This window comes from Pristiophorus japonicus, chromosome 4 (assembly GCF_044704955.1).
Source record: "Pristiophorus japonicus isolate sPriJap1 chromosome 4, sPriJap1.hap1, whole genome shotgun sequence".
In the NCBI taxonomy this organism is placed as follows: domain Eukaryota; kingdom Metazoa; phylum Chordata; class Chondrichthyes; family Pristiophoridae; genus Pristiophorus; species Pristiophorus japonicus.
Window position 1 is genome coordinate 54,797,903 of NC_091980.1, and position 18,521 is coordinate 54,816,423.

Sequence of the window (18,521 nt, forward strand, 5' to 3'; positions counted from 1 at the left end):
GTAACCTGTCCTCATAATTTAATGCCTGGAGAGTGATATGAATTGAAGAACACCACATCAGTTGTTGAATGCACACAATTGGCTGTTCTCACTTCTTCGGAAATAAAGTGAGTAGTGTTACAAGTATCACAGAGGCAACCCCACATTCCAGCAATTTACGGTGTAGCCAGTTGGTGCTTATTATTTCCAGGGGCGGCACGGGCCAGCCCACACTGCGATATGTGTGCGCGCTCGGTCAGTGCAGCAGAGCTGGTCTCCAGTTAGTCTTGGTTAATCCTTGCCACTCGACAAAGACCTAGCTCTGTCAAGCCCGTATGGTGGCTGGTGTGCAACGGCCACCACACTTAAAAAAATCCAAGCACAGGCATCTTCCACCCTTCACGATGTAGTTCGGGATCTGGAATATTAGGTCCTTCATTGAAACATCTGTGAACTCATCCCTTTTTGGCATGGAAGCAAGTCATCCTCACTACGAGGTACTGCCTATGATGATGATAATGATTATTTCCAGTTTACTCTGTTCTTCTGAAGAGATTGGATCTTGCTCAGTAGCCCTCCAGTAGCAACCATTTTTATATGTGCGAACAGTGTTGACAGGTTATTCCAGCATGGGGGCATCACACTCAAGCCCCTACCTGACTTCATATGTATACTTCCCAGCAGAGGTCAGTGGACAGCAATCAGGACTGGGAACCCTGGCTGGATTTTTTCCCGCCTTCGTACAGAGACTTTGATTCCAATAGTGATATTCTCACTGTTGCATCCACTGAGATCAGCTAACTACACACTGAGCCATAGACCTCCTCCAGTTCTATCACTGATAGACACTGACCCATCAAATCCTGCCCCACTCCTCATAGCAGATTCTTATGTAATTTAATATACAAAGTAAGATACTGTGAAACTGCACAGCATTCAACAGAAAGTGGAAAGCCAGCGCGATGAAGGCTTAGTGTTTACTGGTAGGAGAATCCAAAGCACTTCTTGCCCTTATCAGAGCCATCATCAAGTGCGTTTAGCAGGTGTTTGTGTTTTTTAGTTGCCCGACAAATTGAAATACCACATACTACTGCTTACAAACAATTCGAACGTTGAAGGAGCACACAGTAGTTCCGTGACGCAGCAGGTAGAGGAGAAGAGGCCTGCCTGACGTGTGACTGTTTATCATTATCATTTTTTCAATCTTACACTATGGTTAAAGGCTCTTAAAAATATTCCTTCAGATATGCTTGACACCAAAACCTTTATTGCACATCTTTTAACCTTTCGCCTATCATCGGGCTAAAACATAATTTGAATACCACAAAAGATGTAGGTGGAAACAGGCGAAAGATTAATACTCCTGCTTTTGCAAGCAATTGTGCCACTTTACAAAACTCACCTTGAGCTTTGAACTTTTAAAAAGTCAAATAAGCAACTTTGTTAAAAAAGATATGTATTTTTAAGAGATGGAGAGAGATATTGTACATTCCTTTTCTTTGCTGGTGGTTTGAGTCCTACTTGAAGACATTTTCAGGTTTTGTAATCTTGTCCTTTGACCTATTCCATGTGACCCTAATCTATGCTGAAAAGGAACAATTGTCACATGTATCTGGTGTGCACACAACGTGCACTATTGTTTCATAACATCAGAAGTAAATGGCACTTATTAATTGAGCATTCTCTGTAAATCATGACAATTGGGTGCCATGTTGAAATGCCAGTTTGGTCTGTGAAACTTCGATCCTACTAGACAATGCTACCGCTTTAAAATAAGTGAAGTCTCTTTTTGGTGCTTCTTTCTTTCAGAAGAATGTAAGTGGGTAATGTTTGGAGAAAAGGTCATACATCTCATTAAAGCTGTTTCCTTGATAGACCTTGTGAAATTTGACTTATCACAGACTCTACCCAGCCCACTCAATTTCCAGAGGGAGGCAACTAACCATGTGTAAACCTCCAAGGATAAAGGCCTGTGAAATTTCTCCCAAGCCTCTACTGGTAATCAAGCAAGACTACAGAGTATTAATGTGGCTTTGGAACTCATATTTGCAGCTCTGAACTGTTACATTTTATAGGTTGTTCACCAATGGCCTGAGCAGTGCATGAAATATTTGGTCCTCGCTCCTTAAACTAAGCAAGAATTAGGAAAACAACTAACATTAGAACATGAAACATGGAATGAGAAAAGACCATTCGGCTCATCAAACCTGTTCCTTGCACAGATTTTGTACAATCGACTCCATCGTGGACTCTCCCTTTAACCTTCTGAGAAAAGGCTCTGCAAAGTCTCTGCCATGTTCCCAACCCAGCAACTTTAATCATGCAAAATTCCAGATTGCCTTGCCAACATCCAAGTGATTATCTGCGAATATGCGTCAGTTTGGTACTGCACATGTGCACTCGATCCAGTCGCGCATACACAGTATCAAACACTGCAGCCTGCACTGCCACGCTTCCCTCGGCTCTGTGCAGCGACAGTCAGTGGATTGGGTGCGACGGGGGGGTGGGGGGGGGGAGAGGAGCGGGGATCGAGGGGGGAGAGAGCGGGGATCGAGGGGGGAGAGGGGAGAGGAGAGGAGATTGATGGGAGAGAGGAGAGGAGATTGAGGGAGGAGAGGAGATTGAGTCAAAAGAGGATCGAGGAGGGAGAGGAGAGGAGAGGAGATTGATGGGAGAGAGGAGAGGAGATTGATGGGAGAGAGGAGAGGAGATTGAGGGGGGAGAGAAGAGGAGATTGAGTCAGGAGAGGAGAGGATATTGAGGGGGGAGAGGAGAGGAGATTGAGGGGGAGAGGAGAGGGGATTGAGGGGGGAGAGGAGAGTGGATCGGGGGGGAGAGGAATGGAGATTGAGGGGGAATCGGATGGGGCGGGGGGGGGGGGAGAGGAGTGGGGATTGAGGGGGGAGGGGAGTGGGGATCAGTTGGATCAATTGGAAAAACTTCTGCTTAATTTAGAACCATCGTTCATAGAATCATCCTTAATACTCTTTACTGAAATGTCTCAAATGCGTCAATGCCCCTTTGAACATGAGTGGGGGGGGGGGTGGTGTGGGTGGGGGAGGGAATTGTCCTCCGCCCCATTTCGGGCAGATAATTCAAACTATTTGAATTATTACTGCCTGGCGGGAGGCAGGGTAATGAGGCATGAAATTGGGCTCTTTAAATCAAAAAATGCCTCCCAGTGCCTTTGGGTGCTGTTGAAGGCAGTAGTGGGGCGGGATCGGGATGGAAACCGAGCGGTATCCATCGGCATGACGTGGACGATGCCGCTAAAGTCTCGCAACGTCCTTCCCTTTCCCTAGTGAGGCCTCTGTGGCGCCCTCTGGGCCACCAGAAAGGGTTCAGCCAGGCCAAGAGGGGGTGCCTGGATGCCTGTTGGCCACTCGGCCAAACCAGTGTCCGCTATTGCTGGGCCAACTCGGGCGTTAGCCGACAATTAAATCTAAATGCCGGCCGCAACGGTACACCCTCCCCTTCAAGGGCAGCCGCTGTGCCCAGCCACCAGCAGCTTCACACCCCGCGAAGCTGTCGGGAGCACCGATCAGTGCTGACTGGGTTCCCGTGGGGCAATTCCCCCCGCGGCTCAAAAGGGGTCAGAGCCGGGCAGTAAGGGGTTAGCGTGCCCGGCGGGACGGAAAAGACTGCGTGCGGCAGAAACCCGTTTCAGCCACGCCCAGCTTGGGGGCAATTGCGGACGGATAGCACCAGCCACCTGACCCCAGGCAGAAAGGCCTTTCAGTGGCAATAACAGGCCTTTAAAAAAAGGGGCTTTCGACCTCAGGGTATCCAAAACTACACACAATTGTCCAGAACTTGTTGACGTGCTATTCAGGGGTTAATATGGGTTACTGAAGATTTTTATTGGGTTATATTTAATTTTGCTGTGAGCTAAAACTCCTCCACAGTAGGCCAGCCAATGAAAAGAGAGAAACACCAATCTTCTTAAATTAACTAAACTGCAAATAGGAGACAGTTAAGCATGTGGGATAGCATGGGGGAAGCAAAGGTGGATGTCACTGAGCAAAATGGGAGATTACTGAGTCAGAAAGGCTAGTTTCTAGGTCAAGGAGAGGAGGAACAGTTTATGTTTATGGTCGCACCCCTTAAGAAGTGCCTGGAGCACCATGATGGCAGAAAGTGGCTGAAAACAAGCAATTCTAGTCATTCCTGGATGTAACTGACTCACATTCACAGCCCCTGGGACTGGACTGTTCACCTGGAATGCCACCTAACATCATTAGCATCCCCTTTTCAGTTCTTGTTGATCTTCAGCTGCCAAGTCTAGTACTGGTAGTGTTGAATGCAGGCTGCATACAGTATATGATAAGCTAGAATATGGAAGGAGAATTTCCAGCAGCCCACCTGTACCTGAAGACTCCAGCTATTTCACTGTAGCCCTTTCAGCAACGTGTGTTCCATATTAATGAGATTCAAGCAACAAATAAGCAAAGCATTAGTACTGCAATATGGGAGCTTCAGTCTTAATTGTCTAATCTGCTGGACTGAACAACCTTAAATTGCCTGCTGCATGAACTCACCATACTGGCACTTGAACAAAACATTCTGTCGAGCAGTTTTGTAATGGCCAGAAATCAGCATTAAGCAATGGCTCCCAACATTGCCAACCACTATCGTACTTTTGGCACCAGTGTTAGACTTACCGTCACCAGCAATATCTCAGTTCAAATTCTAAATGGGGTCTCACAATGATCTATATAAGGTTAGAATTGTTTCAACTGCATGGATCATTCCTCTAGTCACTATGTAACTGCATCATCAAAAATGCTGAGAATATTTCCTCCAGTCGGTATTTATAGTGAAGTTGCAAAACAGTTTCAAAAGAAAAACGTATGTTCAATTTGACTAAAAATACCAAGCAAAGGAAATGTTTCCACATTTGCTTCTGATGTCACTGTACAACTGAAGTAAAACCACCCGTTTGGTAGTTAAATGCTTTAACAATGATTGTTCCCACAAATGCATATTCAGTGGAATGCCGCAATAATGATGATTGATTTCAAATAGTTCTCGCAAGTGTTAGCACTGAGCATTAAATGGCTCCCTAAGCAGCATACACAGAGGAAAGTCAGTGGGCAGGATCACATGCCCATTACAGAACTCACCCAATTTTCCTCTATGCTTTCATCAAGCAATTATTTACACCCAAGCGCAAATCTGTTCAATAAATTTCAGAAAGCGTGGGTTTTTAAAATAAACTGTAATGAATAAAATGTGAGAATACTGAGTGAAAAATATGTAACATAGAAGAACTCTGTTGTTAATAGTGGGCCCCCTGATGGGCTATCAACAATGGATTTATTTTAAGCGAGGGAGATCCAGAAAAGACTTGAATAGTCTTGCAAATCGCTCACTTTTCTTTAACCCTCTCCCTAACATTCTCCTCATATTCCCCTCCTAAAGGTCACTCACTCGAATGTGGATCCACAGTCATTGGCAGTCCCGCAGTATCTCAACCATACTCTCCGTGGTTGGGCCTAGATGGTGATCCAGAGTCTGTATTTGGCCACTTGGGACATTACAGCCAAATCCCATCCTGACCTCACCCAGCATTCAAATGTCGCCAAGCACATTGTAAAACAAAATGAGTGTACAGGATTACTAATGCACAGATAAGGTGTTCAGATGCCACACTGTGGTGAGGAGGAATCACCCATTTTTGTGTCTCTGCTTCAGTCAATCAGAATGTTCAGTTTGACCATCCTGTATTCCAGTGTTTGTTTTGTTTATATAGTCAATAAGAAGGTTCTCTTGTCTAAATTGTACACTGTGCTTTCTAATGACAAGCCTGTTCTGCAGGCTTCGACTACGTAAACTCAGCCAGATTGGACGAGCACATCCGTTAAGGGCTGTACTGGAAAATTACGGTTTTGAATTCGCTGTCCCAAAAGCTTAGAATGTAAAAATCCATTTAAAAAAAGGAATTACTTATTTTGACATCGCTCGCTCTTAAAAAAAAGTAAATACGCCTCCATGTTTAAATAGGTTTGCAATTTATCCCTCTTTTTTCAATCTCGCTCCTAAAATTTCACCAAGGTTGAGAGCTCTAAGTAAACCAGACTCCAAAAAACTGTAAATAGAAGAATGCCCCTATCATACTTCTGTCAAATAATGGCATCTATGGTCCTGATCCATTTGGCATCATGTCGTCTTAGAGATAGTGAATCCTCTCCTGAACCCCCAACATCCTCGAATGGTACGATCTAACGGAAAGTCACGGATTTTTCCGCATTTCACGTCTCCCCAGTGGCCTCTTTCAAAATGCTTTATAGCAAAAGGTGGCAATGCTAGCATGCAGAAAGGTATTAACCAGACATTTCATAGGGTCCTGCCAAGCTGGAGGGAGGCAGAGCCAGCAGCCTTTTTGTTTTTCTGCATTTAGTTCAGTAGTAGTGAACCCTGCATATTGCAGTGAGGTGGGTGTACTCAGGAAGCAGGAATGACTGCTGCTGGCTGCAGATTATTGCCCTCAAGGGATCATGCGGCCTCTTACAGGTCTTTGATCTTTTTTCAGCTGGTTGCTAATGAGTATTCAGATCTTTTGCAGAAGAAAAGTAGGATTTGTATGCCATCCCCTCCCCCTTATCCTGTTTAACTGCTGTGGTGTGAGACGCCTCAGCTCATCTCCCTCAGGCTTCAAATACTTAAAAGTACTGTTCAAAAGAGCCAAAACAAGCTCATGCACCTTTAGGAATTAGAGTGAAACACCTTTTGTTGGAGATTGAACTGGCTAGGTCTCTTTTACAGCAAAATCAAATTCAGCACTGTGCAAACAATCTTTTTCCTGCCTTAAGGCATACAATATTTAGCCGACTTAATATGAGTACCATTTAATACGTCCAGATTATGACAATGAACAGAGCAAAGGTTTTTGGCAGCAGCAGAACCTTGATCTCAGATGTTGGGAGGTCGTGAGGAAGGGGAGATAAAATGCAGAAATACTGCATTATACCAGCAAACGTTTCTTTTTGTTGAGTCAAAAATTCCCTTTTTTGTTTTCAGTTATTTTCTCTCCTTTGCCTCTGATTGGTTTCTCCAGGCCATGGTTGAGCACCAATACTACTCTGAAACTAGCTGCTCGGGGTCATGCTAGAGAGGCCGTCCTACTTCTGAGGAAATGTTTGACCTCTGCTCAGTGCCTCCCCGTGGTGGCTTAGTGCCGTTTGGGGACTTGGCATGTGAAGAAATGGCAGAGGTCTGACTCATCTCTCTGTTGTGTTACATACTGGAGGGTCTTTTAATTCGGATATTTGGAGGCCATTGGATGTGAGCTGGCTTCCAGTGTTGTTGCCATTAAATCTATTTTTTGTCATAAAATGTGTCAGCCGTGGCTCAGTTGGTAGCACCCTTGCCTCTGAGCTGGAAGGTTATGGGTTCAAGTCCCACTCCAGTGACTTGAGCACTAAAAGCTAAGCTGACATTCCAGTGTAGTACTGAGGGAGTGCTGCACTGTCTTTTACATGAGATCCAAGGCTCTGTCTGCTCTCTCAGGTGGATGGAAAAGATCGCCTGGCAATATTTCGAAGAAGAGCAGAGAAGTTATCCCCGGTGACCTAGCCAATATTTATCCCTTAATCAACATCACTATTGGTTATCTGGTCATTATCACATTGCTGTTTGTGGGAGCTTGATGTGTGTAAATTGGCTACCACATGTCCTACATTACAACAGTGACTACAATTTTTTTTTAATCCTTTATTAGCTTATAAAGCCCTTTGAGAAGTCTGCTGGTTGTGAAAGGCGCTATATAAATACAAGTCTTTCTTTTCCATAGACCAGTGGCACACTTGTAGACACAGATAAAAGTGGCACAAAAGTCTGTTTCCAGTCTTAACCAGATTTAACAGTGTAAATGCTGGGAGGTGGCATCTCATGGACCCCAGACTCACTGAATCCAAAGTGAGTTCAAAATGGCCTGTGTATGTGGTGTATCATGACATCAGCAACAACAGTATGCATTTATATAGTGCACCTCATCTGCATAAAATCATCTCAGATGGTTTTACAATAAGGAGATAAGAAACACCCAGTACGGGAAAGGGAAAGGAGAGGCTGGGATGGAAAACGGAGGAGCAAGATTTGGAGAACAGGGAGAGAGATGGCAAATTGGAGGCATACAGAATTTCAAAGGACAGAGGTGTAGTGGCAGTTTTGATGGTGTAGCGCAGGGAGCAATGACAGCAACATCCGATGTAGGAGCAGCAGAAGCAGATCATTAAGGTAGGATTGGATGAGACCGTGGAGAGATTTGAAAACAATTTTGAAAACTACATACTTGGCCACAGGGAGCTAGGAGAGCTCTAAGAGGGCAAGGGTGATGGGAGTGTGGGTCTTTACCTTACATCATCGTCATAGGCAGTCCCTCAGAATCGAGGAAGACTTGCTTCCACTCCTGACGTGAGTTCTTTGGTGACTGAACAGTTCAATACGAGAGCCACAGACTCTGTCACAGGTGGGACAGAAAGTCGTTGAGGGGAGGGGTGGGTGGGACAGGTTTGCCGCACGCTCTTTCCGCTGTCTGTGCTTGATTTCTACATGCTCTCGGCGATGAGACTCGAGGTGCTCAGCGCCCTCTCGGAACACTTCCTCCATTTAGGGAGGTCTTGGGCCAGGGACTCCCAGGTGTCAGTGGGGATGTCGCACTTTATCAGGGAGGCTTTGAGGGTGTCCTTGTTTGCGTTTCCGCTGCTCACCTTTGGCTTGTTTGCCATGAAGGAGCTCCAAGTGGAGCATTTGCTTTGGGAGTCTCGTGTCTGGCATGCGGACTATGTGGCCTGCCCAGTGGAGCTGATTGAGTGTGGTCAGTGCTTCAATGTTGGGGATGTTAGCCTGAATGAGGACGCTGATGTTGGTGCGCCTATCCTTCCAGGGGATTTGTAGGATCTTGCGGAGACATCGTTGGTGATATTTCTCCAGCAACTTGAGGTGTCTACTGTACATGGTCCATGTCTCTGGGCCATACAGGAGGGCAGGTAGTACTACAGTCCTGTTCAACCTGTGCTGTCTCCAGGCCAGATCCAAGACCACTCCAACCTCTGTCGTCGAGCTACAGTACGCGGATGACACCTGCGTCTGCACACATACAGAGGCTGAACTCCAGGACATAGTCGACGTATTTACTGAGGCGTACAAAAGCATGGGCCTCACGCTAAACATCCATAAAACGAAGGTCCTCCACCAGCCTGTCCTCACCGCCCTAGAACATCTACTACAGTGCAGTCTTCCTGCAACCCCAATAGATGCTGCGCGTAAAGGAACTGATCCTGCCTGCAAAAAGAGATAACACTGTTCCTTTAAATGTGAGGTATTTTGCCACAGAGCAAGAAATTATAAGTGCCTGTTATTTTTGTCACTGTGCATTGACTGTTGTTATAACCACGACCAACAACAACAACAACTTGTATTTATATAGTGCCTTTAACATAGTGAAATGTCCCAAGGCGCTTCACAGGAATATTATGTGATAAAAATTTGACACCGAGCCGCATAAGTAGAAATTAGCGCAGATGACCAAAAGCATGGTCATAGAGGTATGTTTTAAGGAGCGTCTTGAAGGAGGAAAGAGAGATAGAGAGGCGGAGAGGTTTCGGCAGGGAGTTCCAGAGCTTGGGGCCCAGGCAACAGAAGGCACGGCCACCAATGGTTGAGCGATTATAATCAGGGCTGCTCAAGAGGGCAGAATTAGAGGAGCGCAGATATCTCGGGGGGGGGGTTGTGGGGCTGGAGGAGGTTACAGAGATATGGAGGAGCGACGCCATGGAGGGATTTGAAAATAAGGATGATAATTTTGAAATCGAGGCTTTGCTTAACCGGAAGCCAATGTAGGTCAGCGAGCACAGGGGTGATGTATGATGCGAGTGAGGACACGGGCAGCCGAGTTTTGGATCAGCTCTAGTTTATGTTGGGTAGAATGTGGGAGGCCAGCCAGGAGTGCGTTGAAATAGTCAAGACTAGAGTTAAAGAATAGTAGACGAATTAGGTTAATTGGATGTTTACTCGGCCTCATAATTACAATATTATTTAGCTCATACATTATGTGCAGTAATGCTAAAACTGTGCATTCAGTAAATAAAATGATCACATGCAACGTATTCTTTTCATAACTTAAATTACAATGTTTATTATCCCCTCATGATAATGTATGATCTAAGTACAGTGATGTTCAGAGAATCGCATACTTGATTTGAGCAGAACATTTCATAATTTGCTCCCATTATACAGAAATCTTTATCTGATTATTAAATTACTGCAAAGTAATTGAGTAGCGATGAGCTTACATTAGATCAGATCTGCCATCCAACTTGACTATCACAGTAATTTTTCCAGAATTTCTCTAAAGCAATTTTTTTTCATGTTTGATATTTGACCAGGAAATATTCCTAAAAAGTCCATTTTGTTTTAGTTGAATTTTTCTACTCATCAAGACAAGGGATGTTAATGCTGGGACACGGAAACACTTTCATATTTGAGGCACTCAATTGCAAAATCAAGCATTCCGACCCAGGTATAGGGTAGCTGCCTTAACAATGTGCTTCTTCTGCCTTAGTCTCACAAAAGCAAAACCTGCTCCAGCACTGTGATATTTCCATTGCACACATCAGCCATCTTTGTGGCCTTGCTGAGTGAGATTGCCATTTTACAGGTACATTTTACAAATTTCTGGCGTGGATCTCCTGGATCAAAAATCCTGCAGAACCAACTGATCTCTGCACCTAAATCCACAATAGGGCGATTCCAGGTCCTCAGTGGGGCACCATGCTCGCGAGGAGAACAGGTGCACAGCTCATCATTTTTTGCCCATTCATTTTATTAATGGCGGGAAAACCACAGGCTGCCTGCCGATGATTTCCCACACTGCAATGCCTGCAAGGTCCTCGGTGTGCAGGATGATCAAATTGGTCCTAATACCTGCCCTTGTGGGAAAAGTTCCATGCCAAGAGCACACATTCATACCACTTGCCCTTCAGTGTTAAATTGTGAGCAGCTTTGTGCAGTGGGTCCACACCCACCAGGTTCTGAGCTGAGACTGTCTAACCTCATTTCATGGAGAACCCATATAGTTAGGAGGCAAAGGAGATTTTCTTCCAGTCGTCTTAACGAGATGGAAATTCACTTCATAGAAGTGAGAGGAGATGCTCTGAACCACTATGCCACACAGTTCGCGGTAAGTAAAACCAGGAGTGTTACGGTGCCAGTGAGAGTTGTGCTGAATTATTTGGTCTATTCCAGCATAAATCTGTGCATGACAGGAATATATATACTGGAAATTTAGTATGTGGGTAATTGCACCCAGCATGATTTTCCACCTATTGACATTTGTAAAATCTACCTCATAATGTCATGAGATTGGCTAATTAATGACACTTGTAAAATCAAGAGATAATCAAATTAGTATTACAATTTTTAGAAAAATTGATTTTTAAAAGCATGAAAGTTGAAATAAAGAGAATAAATTGGGAACCGTACCAGAGAGTAAAAGACACAAAACAAAAAGGAATGTTTTTAAGGACTTATTGGAGAGGAAGCAAAGCTATTGTCAGGATCTGGACCTAAATTGTTAAACAGAGAAATGTAAAAATTGCGCAAATGAAAAGCACTAATGTTTTGTCAAAAATAGGGAAAGACAGAGTATAGAAACTTTCTCACAAGTCAATGGGACTAAGCAGAATAAATCAACGAATACTTAAGGAAATTAGACTGGAGCTAGAGGAACTGTGACTGAAGCATTTCACAGTTCATTTGGTACAGGGGTCGCAGCAAATGATAGGAAACAGCAAATGTTGTCCCAGTTTTTTTTTAAGTCAAGGAAATGACCCTGAGAATCACAGGCCAGTGAGCTTCACATCTGCAGTGAGATAAACATGGCTGTTTAGCAGAGAGGAAGCAACTCAAGAGAATTTAACAATGGTAAAGACAATGGGGGAAATGTTCAACCATGCTGCCTGGGCGGTAGCCTGGTGGGGTAGATCGCCTGTCCATTATAGAAGCTGGGATAGAGTGATGAAAATCAGGTGGCTTCTACAAGAGGCAGGCAATCTGTTCCACCAGCTGATTGCCCAGGTGGCAAAGTTGAAAATTACCCCTCATAACTCCAAGCCATCATACTAATCCGTTTATTGGAATTCAATAAGGAGTTAACAGCTGGACTAGGTGGCACAGTGTTTTAGCACACTGCCCTTTCACCTGAAGAATCTGGGTTGAATCCTGGTGATGGTATCAACAAACAACATCTCTCTTTGTTAGGTGTACGTGAAATGAGCTTGGGCCATTCTTACTCAGCTGTTCTTGGGTGAGGCCAACAGCTCACCCAAATTTAGCACAATATTGGCAATCTCACTCAGTTACTACAAGGATGATTCTCTATCTCTCTCTCTCTCCTCCTTTAAGATACTCCTTAAAACTTAATTCTTTTAATAAGGTTTTGCTCATCTGTCCTAATATCTCCTTATGTGGCTCATGCCAAGTTTTCTTTGACAACGCTCCTGTGTAGCACCTTGGGATGTTTTACCACGTTAAAGGCGCTATATAAATGCAAGTTGTTGGTGTGGGTATGGGTGAATAGAAATGTCACACTCGTGTGATGATCTTCTGAGGTTGTCACAATATGGGGCTACAGTTGCAAGGACAAATAAATTGTTGGGGTGTATAAGTAGGTCTATAGAATATAAATTCAAGGAAATATTACGAATTGAAAAAGCACCAGTGAGACATGTGAAGGTGTTGTGTCTATTTATGGCACCATCCATGTATCTATATAAAAAGTATTTAATTTAGCGCATGTCCATCACCGTTCAAACAAATAAGGACACTCATTGACCTAGGATCTGAAATTTACAGCTCCCCTCTGGCCTCAGCTTTTTAGTATTACCTCGATTTGTCTAAAAGGAGCAATGGCCTTAAAGTCACAGGCCAACTTAGTAGCCAAATATCACAACTGCAGAACTACCATGAGCAACACCATTAACTTGCCTCTCAATTTGGTTGGCCATGGCCGGAAAACGGATTCCAAAAATGTTAATCAGATCCTGCTGTTAAATTTGTAGTACCTGAGGGAAACCCGTTCTTCCTGGTTTCCCAACAGCTAAACTGCATCCCCGCCACCCACCCCAGCTCCCTTCCTGCCCCCACCCCCGTAAATATGGGGACCTTAGAATCATTGCTGCCCTCTATAGCAGCACAGTTGTACCTCTCCAGTCCGGCCCCCTCAGGATCTCGGTGCTGGACCAGAAAATTTTACGGACTACGGGAGGTCTCGCCAACTCTCGACTTACCAGGTCCTGATGACAGCACTCGAGCTCCTGAACGCCTCCACCACGCTCCGGCTGCAAAACTCAGGCCTCACTCCTTCTCTGTGCTGCTTTGCTGATCGTTTCCTGACAAGATGGCATCCCGACCCCGAAGCTGGATTTTCGCATGTACTGGGCAGAAGGCTACTGCACAGCATTTAGTCCCGATTCACCTGAAGCTGACAACGACCCGGCCGTGTTCTGCGCATGCGCTGCGCAGAAGCCTACTGTGCAGCATTATGTCGCTTACCTCCATCAACAGCGCAGGACCCTCCATCAACAGCACGGGACCCTCCATGAAGAGCGCGACGCCCCCGCTGGGAATGATGCCGGACTAGGGATATTACCGGATCAAAGAGTCCCGGACTGGAGAGGTACAACCTGTACTGCTGATTGAATTGAAACATTCAAAGGAGAATTGAAATGATGCTTGATTCAGCAGGGTGTAAAGGGGTACAGGCTGGGGCAGCTTGGAAATGACTAATAGTCAGGTCAGATCCTGAAGTAGGAGCTGGATGATGGAATGAGCTGAATCGGCTAAGTTGGTTGTCATTTGATTACTACTTCTTGATTTATTGTTCAATCTTGGACCTGCACTGTGGCATCTTATGCCTCCACCAAGATTTTTCAATTTTATAAAAATGTTCTCACTCCTACCTTTACGCAGTACACCGTGAGCAGCCTGTGTGTGCCAGTTTATGGGGCATTACCACAACAAAGGGGGGAGGGATCCACAAACACGGGTCTTTCTTCTTTTTGCGCACAATGTGCATTTCTGCTGGGGTTGGGTGCAGGAAGCTTCCAGCTGAGACAGGAAAGAGCTTCATTAGAATGTTATAATGATGCAGCAATGACGTAATAACACCTCCTGCAACTTTTTCCAGCCACAATGCTGAGTGCATGCCACTTCCTACTCCTGCGCATATAAACGGTCGTTCACAGTTGCTAGGCTGCACCAATCCCAACACAGTTAAAAGGGTAGCTAGCTATATCCAATAGAGTTTGCAATCACTGTTTCTGGAAATGTTGTTGTTTGTAATTTGTGTCATTCTGGTGAACTGTTGGATCCAGGGGCTTTAGAAGGCCATTTTGGGGCGACCATTCATCACAATGGATGTCCCTCTTAGGTTCCCGCTGCTTATATGTTACTTGGAGGAAGAAGGAACGAGATTAGAAGGAGCAAATGGAAGCCAAACAAGCAAGGCTACATTACCAAAGGAGCCCTCCATAGTCCTGCCAACTATATCTATCAGCCATGGTGCAATTATCTGGATTTGACTGAGGATCATTGCATCCAAAGGCTGAGATTCACCAGGAAGTCATAAGCTGTACCGTATTCTTCAGGATGACCTCCAGTAATGCGCCAGGGCAGGCACAGGACATTGCCAGTGGCTGTGAAAGTCACGGCAGCCCTAAACTTTCTTTGCCTCGAGTTAGAACATAAGAACATAAGAATTAGGAACAGGAGTAGGCTATATGGCCCCTGGAGCCTGCTCCACTATTCAATAAGATCATGGCTGATCATTAGCTTCAACTCCACTTTCCTGCCCGATCTCCATATCCCTTGATTCCCCTAGAGTCCAAAAATCTATCCATTTCAGCCTTGAATGTACTCAAAGATTCAGCATCCACAGCCCTGTGGGGCAGAGAATTCCAAAGATACACAGCCCTCTGAGTGAAGAAATTCCTCCTCATCTCTGTCTTAAATTCCCTACCACTTAAACTGAGATTATACCCCCTAGGTCTAGACACTCCAGCCAGAGGAAACAATCTCTCAGCATTTACCCTATCAGTCCCCTTCAGAATCTTGTATGGTTCAATGAGATCACCTCTTTTTCTTCTAAACTCCAGAGCGTATCAGCACATTCTACACAATCTCTCATCATAAGACAGCTCTCTCATCCCAGGAATCAATCTAGTGAACCTTCATTGCACCGCCTCCAAGGCAAGTATATCCTTCCTTAGATGAGAAGACCAATACTGTGCACAGTATGGTCTCATCAAGGCCCTGAACAAGGGTTCTTTCCCAGTTGGTAGCAGGGACATCAATAACATCAGTCAGTTTGTGATCTGCACTTAGCAGATGCCTGATGTACTTTTTGCAAGAACAAGCAGTTACATCACTTGCCCGAATCCTAGGATCTTCCGCATGGCAGGATCTCCCAAGATGCAGAGTGATGTCAAACACATGCATGTAGTTGTACAATATGCAGCTACACAGCTCCCTCTGATATACAGAAGGAGTACCATTTAATCCATGCACAGACTATAAATGATCATCTGTATAGTTTAATGCAGGCAAATGCCAGCTTTCCTGGCAGTGCTCATAATGCGTTCATTTCAGTGCAATCCACCAAAAGAAATGCAAGTCTGGATGGTGAGAGTTCAGGATTACACTTTGTAGCACTGGCTCATGGCCCTTCTGTAGCAGCCTCAGACATCTGCAGAGCAGGTCCATGCCTCCACAAAAGCCAGCATAGAGCACATAATATTATGGTGTAGCAGCACTTTTGTTGCAACAGATCTGTAGTGCAGCCCAACTAAGTGTTGCAATCCATTGTGGTGTTCAACGTTTTTCATAACTTCACTTTTCAATGAGGAATCTACTTGGAGGGACATAAGCCAGAGGTCATAGAACATCATCAAGGAGATGTTACTGAGGAGCCTGAGGAATCAGAGGATCCAGTTGAACAAGCACACTTGCCGGTTCCGACAGCCATTTGGCAGATACCCCTTCTTTTAAAAACCCTATCCAGTCTTTGCAACACAAAAGCAAAATACTGCGAATGCTGGAAGTCTGCAATAAAAACAGAAAATGCTGGAAATACTCAGCAGGTCAGGCAGCATCTGTGGAGAGAGAAACAGAGTTAACGTTTCAGAAGGTGAAATGTCATTGACCTGAAAAGTTAACACTGTTTCTCTCTCCACAGATGCTGCCTTGCCTGCTGAATGTTTCCAGCTTTGTCTGTTTTTCTTTGCATCAACAGTCCTACATCCATCTTTCCTGTGTCCATGAATAAATCATAATGCTCTATATTTGGACAGCAAGCCTAATAATCGGCCAGTCATATCACTCCTCAACTGCACATATCGTTTTCCCAGAGACAAGGGAAATGAAACTGCACACGCAGCAACTCAAATGGCATTATGTTTTATTCTCCAAAGCGTGACATTTCTCTGATTCCAGTGCTTGCTACAATGGTGCTTCCCCTCCCTAACAATCTTTGTGCATTGTGCTGCACTACTTAATCTTGTGCTTCTTCTTGATGCAACCCCTGTGGTTGGAGCTAGCAGCCAGGTGTCTATCCAAGGCTCCTGGGATTGAGGTGGCACTGTGAGTCTGTGAGCATGGAACTGAGTTGGTCCGACTACAGGTTGCAGCACTTTGGCAGCTGTGGATGCAGCCTGACTGTGTCCTGCCCTGCCCAACAGGTGATGACTGACCCACTGCTTATTGCCAGCGTTTTCAGTTTTACTTCAGATTTCCAACATCTGCAGTTGTTTCTTGTTTAAAAAACATTGCCCCTTTAAGTTGCTGCAGGCTTTAAAGACCTGAAGTAACGAAGAAAGAAAGACTTGCATTTATATAGCGCCTTTCACGACCACCAGATGTCTCAAAGCGCTTTACAGCCAATGATGTACTTTTGGAGTGTAGTCACTGTTGTAATGTGGGAAATGCGGCAGCCAATTTGCGCACAGTAAACTTCCACAAACAGCAATGTAATAATGACCAGTTAATCTGTTTTTGTTACATTGATTGAGGGATAAATATTGGCCAGGTCACTGGGGATAACTCCCCTGCTCCTCTTTGAAATAGTGCAATAGGTTCTTTTATGTCCACCTCAGGGCAGACGGGGCCTCGATTTAATGTCTCATCTGAAAGACGGCACCTCTGACAGTGCAGCACTCCCTCAGTACGGGGCTGGTCTTGAACCCACAACTTTCTAACTCAGGCAAGAGTGCTACCCACTGAGCCATAGCTGACACAAGTAAGACTCAAATTTCTGCCACCTAATTAACGAGTGCCAAATCAAAGGTGGCAATCATTCCTGGCACTTGTCCAATTCATGCTAATAAGCTGAACTCAGAAATACAGACTTCAAGCGGACTTCAAGTAAGGAGTATGCAAACCATACACCATCCAATTTACACTGCAATTTGGGTTGCCAACTCTGGTTGGACATATTCCTGGAGGTTTCATCACGTGACCTCCTGCCTCCAATTGCTCCGCCCAATTAAACATTCTTTTTTTATCCTTCTTCAATATTTTTTAATGCCCTATGATTTTTCTCCTTGGTTGCTCACAGCAGTATCCTAAAGATGAACATTTAATTCCTGAAGACTCCAAAGCAATCCAGGAGGGTTAGCAACCCTAACTACAACACTCCGGCCAATTATAGGGAGTTCTTGTTTATTTACCAGGGTGAGGGTTAATTGGATTTCTATATCACTTTACTTTGCTTAGCCATATCTTCCTCCTCTCGTGGACAACCATAGTCATCACACACAATGTAAATGAGAATAAACATATAAAACACAGGAGCGAGAGGACATATTGTCAGTGATTATAGTGAACAGAATGGACAGCGTTGTAGTTGTGCACCAAATTACAACAGGTTACACAGCCAAAACTGAATCCAATTTCATCAGCACATCAAACAAATCAGATCTACCAAGGGCAGTATTTTCACTTTAATCTTGTGCAAGTCTCAATGCATTGTTGTATAAAACCAGAAGGTGGCGCTGAGCATATTTTAGACAGTCTCTCGGGTGATCTAAATCGGACAACATAAAGGTACAGTGGCAGGGGCAAAAGTTGTCATCAGGTGAAACTATAGACTTGAGTGGAATGCATCAGCATGTTATCCTGGGTAATGAAAGGTTCAGACTGTGAACGGGATATTGTCGCGCATTGTGATGTGAGCCCAGAACTATTGCTAAGTAGTTCAGTAGCCAGTTCAAAAATGAAGTGAAAAGCCAAGAGGTTTGTTTGGCTGCAGGTGCTATATTTACTATTAACATAGACAAGCCTTTTTTTACCTTGAACGCCACGGTTTCAATTAAATGAAATAAGTTTGCGATAGAAGACACGATGGCTACTGATTGTGTCGTTGCTTGATGTTCTGTTAATAAATGTGACAACAGATCTCTCTAAACGAACATCATGTTAAAAATGTGAAGTTATTACAGAGATCCTCAAGTGCAAGCTGCAGGATGTTCTTCTCCCTTCCCAGCAAT

The 18,521-nt window shown here is 44.5% G+C and overlaps 1 protein-coding gene across 3 annotated transcripts in view; it reads left to right on the forward strand.

The window, feature by feature from the left end:
* LOC139262909 (transcription factor 7-like 2) overlaps nt 1-18,521 on the forward strand; it is a 198,187-nt gene that overhangs the window by 91,166 nt on the left and 88,500 nt on the right. The window lies entirely within an intron of this gene.